Source organism: Eurosta solidaginis, chromosome 2, assembly GCF_040869045.1.
Source record: "Eurosta solidaginis isolate ZX-2024a chromosome 2, ASM4086904v1, whole genome shotgun sequence".
Lineage (NCBI taxonomy): Eukaryota > Metazoa > Arthropoda > Insecta > Diptera > Tephritidae > Eurosta > Eurosta solidaginis.
The window spans coordinates 35,226,621-35,242,167 of NC_090320.1; the positions used below are offsets into that span (position 1 = coordinate 35,226,621).

At 34.2% G+C, this 15,547-nt stretch overlaps 1 protein-coding gene across 3 annotated transcripts in view; it reads left to right on the forward strand.

Annotated features, from left to right (window-relative positions):
- Nucleotides 1-15,547, forward strand: part of ZnT35C (Zinc transporter 35C) — a 252,281-nt gene that overhangs the window by 115,439 nt on the left and 121,295 nt on the right. The window lies entirely within an intron of this gene.

Below are 15,547 nucleotides of genomic sequence, written 5' to 3' on the forward strand. Positions count from 1 at the left end.
AAAAAAAATTTATAATTTTTTTTTTGTTCATGGACACAGATCCTAACAATGAAAATGGTACATCTTTCACCGTATCTTATTGTATAAGAAAGAAATTAAAAATGCTAATATTTCATCAAAGTGATTATTTTAAAAAGGGCTGTTCAACATTTTTCATATTCAAGTGCAAATCACAATACATATATAAAATTATACACTTAAACCTTTTTTAAATTGCAAAAGAAAAAAAAAACAAAGAAAATTATTTTGAATGTTTAAACATTTATGATGGCCCCCTTAAAATATAAATTTTGAATTACAATTTTTCTCTGTGCTACAATATTTAAAAAAAAAAATTTGTTGTCAATTTGTTAGTGTAAATTTTAATATCATACCGAAGTGCCTTGCCTTGGCTTCATATGGAAGAGCTTTTTTTTTGCACTTTCATATGAAATTCAGGCACTTTCATATGAATCGATTTTATATGTGAGGGCATATGGGAGTGCTATGAATTTTGTATACCTTTCATGAACATGAAATGGTCCGAACTTTGGTCCAATGTTTGTAACGCTGAGAAATATAGAAGATATACTCACCATTAAGTACACCGAATTGATCAGGGCGAGGAACTGAGTTGATATAGCTATGTCCGTCTGTCTGTTTGAACGCAAACTAGTTCCTAAAATTTTGAGATATCTCAGTGAAATTTGGCACAAGGATGTATTTTTGTATTATATTAGACATTTGTCGGATCCGGTAGGATCGGACCACTATAACATATATCTCCCATACAACCGATCGTTCAGATAAGACGATTTTGGTCATTCCTGCCGCAATTTAGAAAGTATAAACGTGAAACTCGGTGGTATATATTCTAATATATCATAGAAGATATCCTGAAAAAATCACTTTGATCGGAGCTATGTATATATAGTATATATCCCATACAACCGATCGTTCAGATAAGGGGGTTTTTTGCCATTTTTTTTATATTTATCTTAAAATCGTTTAGGTATGTACATCTGTTCACTATATATTTCTTATCTTATACAGCGATTTATTTGGAGATTACGAATGGGATAAGATTATTGTTCAGCCTCATTCATGAAAGGTATGAAGTCTTCGGCACAGCCGAAGGTTGAGCAGCTCTGATTTTGAACTTCGAAAAGTTAAAAATAAAAAACAACTGGCTTTCAAAAAATTCTTTCCATATTCGTCCGATAAATTCAGTACACAAATTTCCGACTTTTTCTGTGTTTTTTTATGCCTTTCATGAAAATGATTTTCGTTTGGCGAGAGAGGACTTTACTTTTCAATTGCCTACCTAGTCCAAAGTAGCAGGGGGTCACCCTGTCTGAAACCTCGAGCTGATGGTGCTGCTCAACGTTATTTTGCACAGTCGTATAAATTTTGCGGGGAAACCAAATTCAGACATAGCGGCATATACGCAGCTCCTTTTCGTGCTGTCGAAGGCGGCTTTAAAATCGACGAAGAAGTGATGTGTGATTTGAAGCATTGTGAAAATCTGGTGGTTGGTAGATTTATCAGGTCTGAAGCCGCACTGATAAGGTGCAATCCGCCGATCCACGGTGGGCTTCAATATTTCTCACAATACACTTGACAGGACCTTATATGCGATATTAAGGAGGTTTATTCCGAGATAGTTGGCGCAGTTTGCAGTATCCCCTTTCTTGTGGATTGGGCAAAGAACACTTAGATTCTAATCGTCGGGCACGCACTCGTCCGAGCATATTTTGCAAAGAAGCTGATGTATGCACCTTACCAACTCATCGCCGCCGTATTTGAATAGCTCCGCAGGCAATCCATCAGCGCCCGCGGCCTTGTTGTTTTTCGTTCTGGTTATTGCTTGCCTCTCACCTGTCCCACTGTTGCCCCAGCTTCTTGGACGACCAAACACGGCAAACCCCAATTAACTAACGAACTTTCGTTTTAAAGTTACTCCGTTCTCTCGAAAACTTTATAGAACCCAAAATTATCGGTGGCCAAGTTTAAGTATAAAGCTCATGGGTAAGCTTAAAGCTCACGAGTACGCTTGAGGTCCAAACAAATTTTTTAAATCCCTTATACAACAATAATATCTCGCAAAAAAAAACTTTAACAACACCAAAACATTAAACAATTAAAACTGTATAAGAATATACAAACTATTTTAATAGCTAGTTGGAATAAAAGTTTCGCCTGAGGGCCACTTTATTAACGCTGTTGCTTTTGCCAATTGTCCGTTACTTTTTTTTGTTGTATTGCCCTGCTTGTTGTCTGCACTTTTTTCAGCAAAAGCATTTGCTACAGCTGAGCAACATTGTTGTACATGAAAATTTACTTCAAAAATTCCAAAAAAAGCCGAGCAACGACATTGCTCCTTGCTACTGCGAGTATTCCTGCCGCCTCGGTGGACCGCTTCCGGTAACGTTGTTGGTTACTTATGCTCCTGGCCATGCATTGCATTGCATTGTCAAGTGTTAATCCGCTTGTTGTTGTTGTTGTTGCTTCAGTAGTGCAGACAACTTGTTCTTTTTTAGTGTTATTGTTGATTCATTTGGCCACTTTTTTCGCAGCGTTACAGCAGCAACATTTTTTTTGGGTCGTACGGGGTGACCCTTAATGGCGGCTTCACCAGTTTTGAACATGTTTTGCCACGATTGCTTTGTTTGGCGATTTTTCGTTGGTTTTGTTCGAAAACCAAGTGTTGTTGTTATTTTTGTTGTAGTTGTGCAAATATATGCAAATTTATGCAGTTGCGAATTGTAGTGTGCAAATAAATTGTAGTGTAGTGTATGCATGAGTAAATTGCTCGCAAAAATTGTTTGTAGCAAATCGATAAAAAGCGAAAAAGAAATCCATATATCGGCGGTTCTGTTGAAACATTTTACGAAAACATATTCGCTAGGCTTGCACGCAGTTAGGCGTTTTTGGCAGTTTGAAACGCTCTAGCTTTAGTAGGGAGTGACGATATATACTCGAATGAAGCAACAAAAAATGAATTACTACTGATAAAGATTTCGAAAATAATAAAGTATTGTGTTAAACAATTTCCTTGATTATTCTGCCCTTCTGTTATCTTTCGAAACTCTGAACTGTCGAATAAATAACTCAAATATTCAGTATAGCAAAAGATTCCTTATTTACACTACCTTGGTAGTAGTACCTCACAGTTAGATTACTCGCATACTTTACTTATAGCGTGTTAAAATCAAAGTGATTGATTAATCCTCAGCTTGCGCTGCTCTTATACTCTGTTACCTCGTTCGCATATTTCTCCTAAGGTCTAGACTTTATATGAACAGCCTTCTCGAACAGTTGTATCTTAAATTTGGTTATTTGGCTATATATGTACATACATGTACATATCTGTGAGTAACGTCATCTTCGTTCTTAGATTATGACTACATGATGGGTGACTGTCTCTTTATTCTCTGCTCTTAACTGCAGAGTACATTTATGTATGTGAAATATTCTCTTCGCTCTTAGCTTTGCTGTTTACATGTGTGTGTGGCTGCTTTTTGTGTTGTTGTTGTACATTTATTTACCAGCAGCATAGTGATGTATCGAAATGCAAATATTCGTCACGGTACTTAGAGCATCGATAAGATGTGACCTAAAGCACCTATCGATGAAAAACTAAGACATGTTTCTTAACCGATAAGAATTTCTAATTTTGATACCAAACCTATAGCAGGTTTTAAAAATTTATACAAATTTGATAAAATAATTAATATCGATAAAAATTTGGGTTTGGGGGAAAATTTACAAAAATTTTCAAAAATTTCTGAAATTGGACACAGTTTCTAATATTCGACATTAATTACATAATAACCACGCGGTTTTATTAAAAACCAACCAATTACACATTAACATGTCTGTACAACAAGAAAATACGGGTACTGCTGGGGATACGTAACATTTTTTCATTATTTTGTATAAAAGAGTTAAAAAAATACTTGGCTCCATTTATCTCCGAGGAGATGTAGGCCGAGTTTCTTTTCCAATTTACGTCGTGCTCCTTGTTTACACTCATACTTCGGACACTAAATGTGTTTGATGTAGTTAAGTTGAGAAAACATGCAGGCCTCATGCATACGAACTTAAGTTTGATCTCTCGGAGTTCAAACTCCTACCGGGGCAACCCAACATCTTATTCCCACGTTTGCTCACATTAATATACTTATTGGGACTAATTCTGAATTTATAAAATAATTCTTCTTCAGTTTCTATGATCATTTATTTTAGCATAACCTCTGCATGCTTTCCAATCGTTCGTACGAAGAATTGAAAGACTTCAAAAACGAGGTAACCAGAAAATAAAACCTTCCAAAAGCTATCACATCAAGAGTACTTTCTAACTCGCCAGCTGACTTAAGCTGAGTAGTCTGGGACTCATAACCTTTATATGTAATCAGGCTAACGTCAGTGTGCAAAGTAAGGGGAAAATCGTCCTTTCAGAAACATATATGATTAATTTCATATCAAAACCTATAAAAAAAGGCACATTTTGAACCCGACCCCCTCAGTTTTTGATGAAATTTTGCATAGAGGTACACTTTACCTATACAAACATCACCTCGTTTTTAGAAATTGCTCTTTTGAAAAATTGTGGGCTTGGCAATGTGTCAGAGTTGTGAAAAATGCGTGAAAAGTTAAGGTAATAGATACTTTTGAGCTCTGATAACTACTGAATGGCGCAACCGCTGTAATAAGTACGGAACGGCTCAACCGATTTCAAAGATCTTGGTACCACTGGAAAGGTATTCAGATCGGCTTTCAAAAACATACACTAAAACATTTTAATACACCGAAAAATCTTTTTTTTTTTTTTAAATAAAATTGTATCTTGAAAAAACTTCAAAGGCCAAGCGTTTTAAAATAAAATATATTTTTTTAGAAAGGTCTCTTTAATATATATAACATATCCAAAAACTAAAATGGCGTATTTCGAATATTCGAATACCTTTCCAATGGTATCAAGATCTTTGAAATCGGTTGAGCCGTTCCGTACTTATTACAGCTCAAAAGTACCTATTACCGTAATTTTTCACACATTTTTCACAACTTTGACACCTTGCCACGCCCACAATTTTTCAAAAATGCAATTTCTAAAAATGAGGTTGTGTTTGTATAGGTAAAGTGTACCTCTATGCAAAATGTCATCAAAATCTGAGGGGGTCGGGTTCAATGCATATCGGTTTTAATATGAAATTCATCATATGTGACCCGGCCTATGAAAAGGTGGCTTATGACTCAAAAAAAGTATAGGTAAAGTGTACCTCTATGCAAAATGTCATCAAAATCTGAGGGGGTCGGGTTCAATGCATATCGGTTTTAATATGAAATTCATCATATGTGACCCGGCCTATGAAAAGGTGGCTTATGACTCAAAAAAAAAAAAGAGAACACCTAAGAAACTGAAGAAATGCATTGTTTATCTTTAACAGCTGTTTATCGCAATTTGTTTTTTGAGTCATAAGCCACGTTTTCATAGGCCGGGTCACATATATGCATGGTATGAAATGTGTGTCAGAAAAGCATATTTTGAAATATTTTTATTGGTTCTTGGTAGTCCAAGTAGTTGAATGATAGTCCTAAACATTTTAAGTATTCTCCTTCGGATCAGGCGAAAAAGTCTAGGGTCGAAAGCAGCAGACAACTTTTTTGACATTTCGAAACGTATCACAAAGCTTTGAAGATGAATATAAAATGATATCATCAAGAATGATAGCTCGAGATCTAGCTTGACGATGTACCGAAGTACTCAATCCAAAGTACCAAGTCGCGCACGTGGCACCATTTTGATGCTCATTTCTGCTAGAACCAATTGCTGCAGATGTCGTATGGCTAGTCGGCACTCCGATCGTACCTTTTGGAGTGGACGATTAACCTGCTGATATCTTTTACAGATGACTTAGCTACTTCCTTAAGTTCTGGTAGTATAAATTCTCCATAGTTTGAAACCTAGTGTATTTTAGAGCTGGGTATTCACACAAGTATTGCGCGACTTGTTTCTTTTATACTGTTATGTATTATTTCCTATCGTTATGTATAATACTCAGCTAGTGATTTTTATTCTGCAGCTGGGAAGTTTTAGATCTCAACGCTTAACAAACCTCCGCCTATCAACAACTCGGCAAAAACAAAATCCGTGCGTCATGCGGATGCGCCCCTCGTGTCGGATGGGCGGGCTTTGGAGGGTATTTATCCGTTGGGTTTATTATTATTATTTGCTGCCTTCCTCGCCGCAGCTCCTGCAAATGCTTGTTAAAGGGATCCCCATTCTTTAAGCATATGCAGGCCATGCGGCTAGTGTCCCGTAATTTCGGCAGTTATCATAAAGATTCCTCTCCTTGACATATTATATCAGTAAATGCACACCTGACGCTTTAACCCGGAAGTGGAATTTGAAACTGTTCTCCTGCTTCATATTAATGCTGATGCTATGCGTTCCAACACCTTTAGGACTTCCCCGCTCTCAAAGTCTCTGCAAACATCTTGCTCACCACTGTAGCTCTCCTTACATTAATATGCATACAGTTATGTTGTAGCAAACAAAAAATGTTCAGTTCTTGCTGATTCATAGCGCATTTATTTTTTTCGTTGTACATACATACAAACATATGTATTCATAAATTTTCCTTGCAGCATTGAAATTGTTTTCATGTACCGCCGACTTTGCTGCACTATAAATTTATTTGGTTATAACGTCGCTGCTATGCTTTGTTGCACAGTTGTTGTTGTTGTGCATTTACGCGCAACATATTTTTTTTAAATTTTTTTTCCAATGTATCAACAACAGTAAAAAATTAACAACTTATGTTTTAAATTCGCCACCACAGTGACGCTTGTTAAGCGTGTTAAATGTGACCCTTAAGGCTAGCAATGGGTTAACAATACAGCTGCGCACTGCTTTTAATTAGTTCGTACCAAAAGTTGGGTGGTGTTGGGAAGGAGAATTTTGTTGATTTTTTTTTTTTTTGAGATTGCGTGTTATATTTAACATATATTACAACTTTTTGTTATTTTTTGGATTAAACAACTTTTTGTATGTATTATTTTTTACAAATTTTTATTTTTTTATATAATTTTTTTTAGATACAATTTTTTTTGATATAACTTTTTTTTTAAAGCTTCAGATTTCTGCGCTCCCGAAGTCTATGCAAACATCTTGCTCAAATTTTTTAATTTTTTTGATAAAATTTTTTTTTAGGTACAATTCTTTTTTTGATATTTTTTTTTCTGGATACATTTTTTTGTTTTTGGATAAACAACTTTTTTTTTTTTGATAACAAAATTTTTTTTTTGAAAATTTCTTTTAGTATTCTAAACAGTGTCGCATGTGCTTTACAAAATAAATTAGCTGGTTTTATTTTCAGTACCTTGGCGACCGAGCTTTGCTCGGCAATTTTGGAGTATGCCGTATAACTTACTTTGTTCTACATGTCATCATTAATCAAACTCTACTTTTTATATATGCACATATATTATATATTTTTACTTACCAATATTTGATTTCCTTAAATATAGATTTCAAAAACATCAAAAACTAACCGCAAAATGAACTGGAATAAAAAATTTTAAATGAGTAATTCCAGCCTATAGTATAAGGGATTGTTATGACAATTAGTGAAATCGAGAACTAAGTTATTTAGGTTGAGTATCTTCATGCGCTGAATTATTAATCTCAAAATTTTTTTTAGTTATACACTATGAAAGTTTCACAATTTTATTACATTCCAAAAACTTGTAAATTTCACGAATAACAACTATCAGTTATGACAACTATCAGTTAGTTTAATTAAATGTCAATTTATGTACTTCCCTAATCGCCGGTAGCAAATTACCATGGTGAGATATCTTTTTGCTATGGTGAGAAATCTTTCTAATAGTAATCTGTGAGAAATTGCAATTATTCATTTCATATTTGCCAAAAATATGCATTTAAATATATTTTGCTAGAATTTGCCACGGTGCCTTGATATTGCATTTAAATTTTATTAGCGTGTGTGAAATTAAGAAAATTAAGTCGAATCGCGTATGATTTTTTTACGAAGAGTTTTAACTTTAATGTTCTCCTTTAAAGCTTTAATAGAATATGAGTAAGTAGAGTACCATTTCGTTTAACTACCCCAACCCTATATTGCAACCCTACTCAAAAATGCCCCTATTGTAATGCGGAGTGAAATATCTTTCGTTTGATACCCATATCGGCATATCTTCATGTAATTTTTTATAAATTTCGAATAGGTGGCAACCCTAAATAGTAACCCTACTCAAAAATGACCCTATTGTAATGCGGAGCTAACTACCTTTCGTTTGATACCCATATCGGCATATCTCATGCAATTTTTTTTTAATTTCGAATAGGTGGCAACCCTAAATGGCAACCGCACTCAAAAATGTCCCTATTGTAATGCGGAGTGAAATACCTTTCGTTTGATACCCATATCGACATATCTTGAAATTTTTTTTAAATTTCGAATAGCTGGCAACCCTACACAAAAATGTCCCTATTGTAATGCGGAGTGAAATACCTTTCGTTTGATACCCATATCGGCATATCATGAAATTTTTTTACTTTCGAATAGGTGGCAACCGTAAATGGCAATCATACGCAAAAATGTGAGACATTCTGAGTGGCTACACCTAGGTAGAAAGTCTTACAAGGTAATACATTATCTCTGTGCCAAATGGCATTTAAGGCGGTTGAGCCGTTCTCGAGATCGTTCGGCTATACAAACAAACAAGAATTGATCGTTTAAAGTTATAAGATAAACAGATAAATAATTGATACCTGTCTAAGTGCTCTGTAATTTATTGATTTCAAGTTTCAATGCATTTCCAACTTGCGTTGCTGGCTGCTTTCCCCACAGTGCGATCATTGAGATGTTAGTGAGCTGCTTGACAAGTATGAAAAATTAATATCAATGCTATTATTCAGTTTATGCACATATATTAAATGATATACGAATGACGAATTTAATTAGTCCACTCAATTAAATGGTTAAGATTTTGTCAACATAAGAGTACGGAATATATATTTTCTTGCAAGGCACAATTACAATAACGTGAAGCTCGCGCAAAGCTTTCAGGCTACCAGGTTTGGTGTTAAAATAATAAGATCGAGCCGGTTGGCTAGGGCCTAAAATTCGAGCGGGCGCAAATTTGTCTGGCGGTAGACGTGGTGTGGTGCTAGCGTGCACCGGCTACCACACCTAAGGTCCTGGTTTCTAGTAAGAGGCGACTAAAATACCAGATTCAAGGGGCTGTGTAGCCCAACCCTTCAGGTTGCCAACGCAATATATAGCTTCTCCAAACCCAACTGTCAACCTCACCTATCCGTGGCGAATCCTGTTTCACTAACAGACGAAGCTCTGGCGACCCCAAGCTCCTCATGGAACTTGGGGGTGGGGAGGGAGGGAATGGCCTGAAGGTTTATTGTGGCCAAATAAAACGTTCCCGAGATGGTCGCACCTTAATGGTGCTATGGTACCGGAGCGTACCGGATCTGTATCCGGCAAAGGACCATCACATCGATAACACTCCCCAAAGCCTTCGGGGAGCAACCTTATCGCTACAACAACAACAACAGCAACAAGCACCGATAAGGCCATCATTACTTCGCAAGCGACATTACCTAATAAACAAAATAAGCTTGATTGATTTAGGAACGTCGAGCTCTTCTTTTGGCGATTCGAATATTATTAGGTAGGTCACATTCTATTTCTGATGCAGGTAGATTAAATTCATATTACCGTCAGCTGGAAAAGAATCAACTGGCTGCTTGTGTCTGACATTGCTGCCTATCTTGTACTACGCTATATCCATCTCTCCAGTTTTTAGTAGAATACACCGCTGATTTTTATTATTTTCGCTGCTCCGGTTCATTAGTAGATTAAGGCCCACTTACTGAACGGCATGATATTTGTTTAGCTCAGAGTTAATTTAAAAAATTTGTCAAAAATGTATGAGTTTAACTTCTCATGTCAGGTTAACTCTGAGTTAAAAAGTTAACTTGCCATTCTGCAAGTGGACCTATCCCAAGAGGGTCATGCGTGCCAAAGAGCAAATACGCAAACGCTCTCCTCAATAAAAATACGTACTTTTTCTTGGCTCATTCTGAGCTAGAGCACTTTTTGATCTGCTTTATCCAGTAAGAAGAACGATCTTAAAACAAATAGTGCCTAAGTGCCACTGAAGAAATCACGTGACATGAAGTAAGCTTGTGAGTAAGCCTGTTAATACTCCAACGGCTAGTGAAAGTACTTTCCAATGCTGACGCAAATAAAATTTGCTCAACGTCATCATCTAGTATTTTAAATAAAATTCTGTGAACAATTAAGTATAAATTACAGATAGCAAAGTCATGAACAAGTACTTACACCTGTAAACATAAAAAAAGCAGCAAAATATAATTAACAAATTTCCTCAGATATTTTCTTGTTTCACTTGTATTAATTTCTATAAGTTTTCAAAAAATTCGAGAGGTTTTCAAAATTTTTCATGAGTTTTTAGGATTTTTTCGTATACTTTTCAGATACCTTTTTCTTGTAGTCCAATTAAGTCTACTCTACAAACAAAAAAAGTGTTTGAGATTTGCAGAGGTGCTCAAGCCCTATACACTTATAACACTTTTGTTTTTGTTTGGCCCTGAAGAATAGGCAAAGATATAAATTCACACATTGAATATAAAACTATAAGAACTATTATCTCCCATATGCCCTCACAAAAAATTCTATTCATATGAAAGTGCAAAGAAAAAGCACTTCCGTATGAAGCCAAGGCACTTCGGTATGATATTCAAATTTACACTAACAAATTGACAACAAATAAATGTTTTTTTTAAATATTGTAGCACTGAGAAAAAAAATTTATTCATTAAGGGGACCATCAAATTTCTTTAAACATTTCAAATAAATTATTATTATGTTTTCAATGTAAAAAATTTCAGTGTACATATTATTTTGTATATATATTGTGATTTGCACTTCATTTGCATTGATTTTATAAGCTTTTATTTACTTTCACTTTTGTTGTCTGTAATGGAATCTTGCAAGTTAAATTTGATACACTTCCCGGTGTCCGATTGAGCTGAAATTTTGCACACATGTATAACTCCGATGACAATGCAATATTACTTTGTTAGAATTCGATAAATTAATCGATAACACAGTTATCGGTAAAGATTTGTATTTACTTTGGCATAACAGCCTAAGTCCCATACAAACACGCCGGTACCTATCCGTGGATTGTGATATTTGGACGTGGTGAATCACGTGTCACGCGTGGTGAATCTCATCGCTTGCGAAAAGCGGAGACACAACCCTCTGTTGTATTTCTGTGTATAACCAACATAGCTGAATTTTTAAGGCTGTTTAACCCTGTAATCTTTTCTGTAATTTATTTTGCTTTTGGAAAAATTACCTATTTGAAAAAAGCTGGCTGAAAAATATTGGCATAACAGCTTAAGTTAAATCAAGAATGGAAAATCTTTGGAAAATTTGAGCAGATGTGGCAATTTCGCGCGTCCGTTGAACGAAATATTGACAATCTGCTGATCATCGCTAAGAAATTAGCGACATTCCATCAACTAAGCAGCACTTTAGCAATACTACTGTTATTATTTGGCCGCTCAAACACAAATATTAATTGTGCATTAAATCTAAAATATACAAATACACCATAATAATTTACACGGCCAAAGCCATAATAATTCACACGGGTCATCAATTCTTTCTCTGATTCAAAATCTGAACTACCAGCGCTACCGTCAACAGCTCAGTGTCATCACTGCCAGTAGCGCCAATAACACCAAACTCGTGCCTGACACACAAAAGTCGTTTCACTCAATAGCGCAAGTAAAATGTACTACGCACTCACTACTAAGAAGCGTCAAAAATTCGCTTGGAGTAATTTCGTCAATGAGCTACCATTGAGCTGGCACCGCATTGGCGCTGGCGCCATGCAATTTACATCACTAAAATTGCGCGAATGCCCAGGCTCATGACTTCAATACTTATATTTACAATGCTTTAAACTTTAAATACACCTCTGAAGTTGCTGCGCATAAAATGTGTACTAATAAATTCCAATACGCATTATACGCAGATGTAACTGATATATGTGTTTTTGTTTCACCCCCTATACTTATATTTAAAGCTTATATAAGAACAAGCTTCTATTACTTGTTAATAAAACGAACTACAAAGTAAAAAATAAAATTAAAGAAAAAAAAACTTTTTCAAAAATAAGCTTTTATTATTTTGGTTAATAAAATTAACTAAAAAGTAAACAATAAATTGACTCTAAAGAAATATAACACTTTATAAGTTCATTGTAAGCTTAAACGATAATTAGGCTTTTTCGTCTGCGACAAAAAAATTCTATATTGTACATAATTATATATTTTTAACATTAAAACTTTACACCTAAATTATTAAATCTTACAGTTTATATCACAGTCCTAATTGTTCTAATAAAAGCGTGTTACATTGCGATAGCAAGAAAAGGAGATCCTAAATGTTCTTAATTATACCATCAAAATTTAACACGTTTTTTATTAGAACAATTAGGACTGTGATATAAACTGTAAGATTTAATAATTTAGGTGTAAAGTTTTAATGTTAAAAATATATAATTATGTACAATATAGAATTTTTTTGTCGCAGACGAAAAAGCCTAATTATCGTTTAAGCTTACAATGAACTTATAAAGTGTTATATTTCTTTAGAGTCAATTTATTGTTTACTTTTTAGTTAATTTTATTAACCAAAATAATAAAAGCTTATTTTTGAAAAAGTTTTTTTTTCTTTAATTTTATTTTTTACTAAAATTAAACCGCCGTACCAAGCATAGCTTTAACACATAATTGCATACGAAGTATGCAATGTGTAAAAGATTAAAATATGCAAAAAGAAGGCAATTGGGAAAGACTTCACAACAGGCATGACGTAGCTGAATGCGTTTACAACCATTTCAACTATCATAGGGGTGCGAGTTCGACTCCCACTCCCGGGAGAAAAGGCTTTGAAGAGATTTACAAGGTATAATCGAAACAGCTGTCGCCTTGTCCGTCCTGATGTCACGTTGTTTAAATTTTTCCCAAATTATTAAATAAAAATTAAAAAATTGCTTCAAATAAATGTTTTCATACATTTAAAAAAAAGCAATATGGGTAATCCCCGATTATTAAAAATCATACAAACAGACAAAATTGGTTAATTCGTTGTAGTTCTATAAATAGAACGAAAACAGCAACAAAACCAAAGTTTCTTTGAAAACCGCCGTACCAAGCATAGCTTTAACACATAATTGCATACGAAGTATGCAATGTGTAAAAGATTAAAATATGCAAAAAGAAGGCAATTGGGAAAGACTTCACAACAGGCATGACGTAGCTGAATGCGTTTACAACCATTTCAACTATCGTAGGGGTGCGAGTTCGACTCCCACTCTCGGGAGAAAAGGCTTTGAAGAGATTTACAAGGTATAATCGAAACAGCTGTCGCCTTGTCCGTCCTGATGTCACGTTGTTTAAATTTTTCCCAAATTATTAAGTAAAGTTTTAATGTTAAAAATATATAATTATGTACAATATAGAATTTTTTTGTCGCAGACGAAAAAGCCTAATTATCGTTTAAGCTTACAATGAACTTATAAAGTGTTATATTTCTTTAGAGTCAATTTATTGTTTACTTTTTAGTTAATTTTATTAACCAAAATAATAAAAGCTTATTTTTAAAAAAGTTTTTTTTTCTTTAATTTTATTCACTATTTCTCTTCGGATGGGTATTTCACATTACCGCACACAAGTGTATTAACAAAGAAATCTAGAGTTTTTGTTGCAATAAAATCATTTTCTAAAACTGTTGTAGATAAACTGTATTTGTACAAATATGTACATATATCTAGACAAACATAAACAAGAATTTTAATTTTATTGAGTAGGCTTTGAAATCCCACACTCCTTTCGATATGTCAGAAATGCATAAGTAGCCACTTATCAATAATTTACTTAGCACTCCTCTGCGTTTTGAACTGACAGCATTATTTGTATCAATACAAAAATTGCTGTCATATCTACATACAGTAGCGAACAGAAAAATAGAAGAAACCATTTTTTTTAATTTGATCAATTATATTCTTCATTCTTTATTTGCTATATTTTCACAAAAAGCTTTTAATGATAACCAATCTCAAAAATGTTTTCGAAAAACTTCGAAAATTAAAGAAAATTTCGAACTTTTTATTTGGATTTTTCTGAATTTTTTTAAGTATGCAGTTTTGTAGCGCAGTAAATTTTAATACAAGTTATAGGTCCCTCAAAACTCGCATTGATTAATTAAAATTTATTATATGCAGGAAAATTTAAAACACCTTTTCGAAAAAAAAAAAATTTCCAAAGACAAATGCAAGTTTTGAGATACCTATAATTTGTACTTTGTGGAACTAAAATTGGTTGGGCTACAAACCTGCATTCTTAAAAAATTACAGAGTGCTTCCAATAAAAAGTTCGAAATTTTCGTAAAATTTTTCTCGAGTACGTTTTTGATATTGACTTTTATTGTTGCATCATTTACAAAATTCATAAAAGTGTGTTTTTTTGTTAAATATCGCAAAAAAAAAATTAAATTTATTTGCATATGATGTACCTATGCATGAGTACTCATACTTAGGTGGGCGTGAAGAATGCCTGCATTTAGCGCGGCGTAGTTAAAAGTATTTTAATTAGCATGATTAAACAGTTTCCGATGTGCTGGAAATTCTACATATTTATATATATTTATATGATTATACAAAAATGTGCATACATAAATCTTTACTTATGCATAAACACCTAAATGTAACATTTTCTTACCTACATACCTACAAATTGATGCGGTTTAATGCACGTGCAACTACTCTAAGGGTGTTAACATATTTTGCTGCTCGTTTTATTGATTAAATTGCTGTGTAAGCTTTAGCAAAATAGTAAACTGGCATTTGAATTGGCTTTTATCGGCGCCTAAGTAAAATATCTTCCAATCTCGTCAGCCAGTTCCAAAATATCCTATCTCAAAAATTTCTTTGAAAAACGGCATATATCAAAATTTGTGTCATAATTGCCACATCTGAGCTCAAATTTAATTGTGCTTTTACTAATCGCGTTTTCTTTTCTGAAATAAATTGTTGCCTAAGTAAATGGTAAAGCCTTAATAGAGTCACTCCTACCCCAGACAATTTTCAACATTTATAGCGCATGCAAAGAACATAAATGGCTGTCAATGATAATAAAAATTCATCAATTATTTCCATCACTTCAATTTTCTTCGTATAAAAATATGTGAAGTTACGAGAGTTAGCAGAGTTGCACTGCCATACCGCCATTTTATGCAGAGTAAAAGTGTAACGCTTTTGCGTTGCGAGCAAGCAACAATTTTCACAAAAGAACGAACTACCCCGAAAGGCGTTACCTGCTTTTTAGAACAGAACAAAATATATGTACACCCCTTGCGCGGCGTACAAAAAGCCTAACACTTTTGCCAGAAAAGAAAACGCTATAAGATAGGCGTTCATTGACCCG